Source organism: Drosophila busckii, chromosome 2L (assembly GCF_011750605.1).
Source record: "Drosophila busckii strain San Diego stock center, stock number 13000-0081.31 chromosome 2L, ASM1175060v1, whole genome shotgun sequence".
Taxonomy (NCBI): Eukaryota; Metazoa; Arthropoda; class Insecta; order Diptera; family Drosophilidae; genus Drosophila; species Drosophila busckii.
The window spans coordinates 1878282-1880893 of record NC_046604.1 but is presented as its reverse complement, the minus strand read 5'-3'; positions in this window follow the sequence as shown (position 1 = coordinate 1880893).

The following is a 2612-nucleotide window of genomic DNA, read 5'->3' as shown; positions in this document are numbered from 1 at the left end:
CATGCGATGCAAGCCGCTACAACTAAACCATGCGCCGTCGATTTCTATCAATCTATAGTACCAATCTAGCGTATATATTGTGATTCCAAGAGCCAGTTGCTTGCTAGCATGACAATTAATAGAAACTCAACCATACATTAAATAGTTTTAATATGTCAATGTATTACTAACTAAGGCTTTTTTTAATAGTAAGGCGATTCATTAAAGGCTACATTAAAATATATATACATATACTAAAGCGCTAAGCTACATATCAAAGTTATCAACGATTTTATAACATTTTATTGTACATTTCAAATGAAATAAATGAGAATTATTTGCAATAAATCAACAGCAATCTTTTTTAATTAACTTGGCAACAACTACTTTGAACTTTTTGGTAACACAATTTATTTAAATTAATTAACTGCTCAATTAAATTTTATGCTGCACTCAATTTTATTGGCAACTCATATGCCCCACCAATAAAATCTACGCAGGAATTAAAACGAAAAAAATAAAAATAAATAAAAAAAAGGGCAAGATCAAAGTGAGTGGGCCAATGTGAATGGCGCGTAGCTTGGCTTTGATTCCAGCATTTTATTGAAAAGTCAATCAATAGCGATTGCGGCGACTTGGCCAACAAGCAGCAAAGCCGTTGCGGGCGCAAAAAAGGGTCCCACCGGCTAAAGGACCTCGAAGCTGGGCGGACAGAGGATTAACAATCATTCAGCAGCGCTCAGCGTGCGGGTGTTGGAAAGCACTCAAAGCATTGCATTTCACACGCCGAGTGTAAACACAAAACTGGGCACACCAATTGGCATCATTCGATTTGAGTTTCAATTCGCTGCAATGCTTTGCGTTGCGTTGCGTTGCGATACGATTTTGAGTGACTGTGCGCAGTCAGCAAACGTCGCAATGCGTTTGCAATTTCTACAACAAATATAGTAATCTAGTAATATAATCGATTGTATATAAAAAGCTTAAAGCGCGCTTAGTTTCATGACAACAAAAATTAAATTTGTTGTCTAATTTTTTGTGCTGAGCGCAGCAGTGCGCAATTTTCTTTGTCGTGCTGCTAACAACATTTGTCATCGCCCAACTGCAAACTGAGAGCTGAAAGCTAAGGACTGCAGCAATAAATACACAAGAGCTAAAAAGGCACAAAGCGAGCGCAAGCAAACTCAATTACCAAACGCTGTGGCCGCAAATTAAAAATCAAAAATGTGCTCAGCAAAAAAGAAAGCCAAGCACCAAGCCCCAAGCCCCAAGCCAGCCAGCACTTGAAACTCTAGTTTGTTGTGGCCTTTGTTATGCAAAAAGACTGACCATAAATTGTGTCAAGTGTGCGCGCTGCTCGAGAGAGCCCAAGAGTGCGGACACAGTTGAGCAGGCGATTGCTCATAATTAAAGGCAACTTGAGCGGCTGCGGATTGACATAAATCACAGTTAACAGGCAGCGAATGGCGCTCAAGATAACGACGCATGATTTATGCAATTGTCATATGAGTTACTGAGCCAGGGGGTGGCTGTGGTACGCCCACGCCCAGCGTTCAATAACTTAATAAAAACATTTGCAGACAAGTGCCAAGCATCAATCATACGCACTGTATACAGCAAACAGTCGGGCCGCCCACTCTGGGTGCTGTACTCAAACTGCGCAGCCACAAAAAAAAAGCCCAAAAAATGCATGAAAATGTTGAAAATTAAAAAATTCAAGTACCAGGCGCACAGCCTACGACAGCAGCTCGACACAATGTCAAAGGAAAATACAAACAGCAAGACTGATGAAAATGGTTACTACACATGAGTGGGCGTACATACAGACATACATACGCACGCATATGTCTTTGTGTGCGTGTATGTGCGTGTAGTTAAGTGTGCTCAACAGACAAACTCGAGCTGAAAAAGAGAAAAGTTTTGTTGTGCATGCAAGTCAAGTGCAACTTAAATGGCAATAAAACAAAAATTCAGTTCGAGCATTGAGGCTTGGCATACAGCAAAAGTAGCAGGCATCAACCAGCTACATTTACATACAAACACACACACAGACACACGCACACACACACATATGCAAATCAAACTCTTTTATGTATGTGCGTACGAATTTTCGGCAGCAAGTCCTCACCCCTAATGAAGCCCAAAGTGGGTTAAAGTGGGAGTTCAAACAGAATCCTTTTATGTACCAGATGTAGATAACTGTGGACAATTCTATTCTCTGCTTAAAGCTTTTATGTTTACCAGCAAACAAATGAAAATTATTAACAACATTTTTAAGCCGCATTTAATTCATTTAGAGTCTAATTATACAAACGAAATTAGATTGAGAGCACACGTGTCAGACCCTACGACTAAGTTTAACTTTACACAAATAGCTAAACAACTAGATTAAAATTTATATAAGCACTTAGTGAAAATTAAATTTATGCAATACTTAGTTTTAGTCAGTAAAATGTTAATTCAAATAATAACATCATTTTGTTAATTGAAGCGCTTCAAGCAAATCCATGCTATTAATTAAAATTGTAAGCATAAATATGTTGATTGCAACAATTTGCATTTAAGCATTTGAACTGCTATTGAGTTGGGAATTAAGCCTTATTGCAAAGAGTTAATTCATTGTATGCGCACAA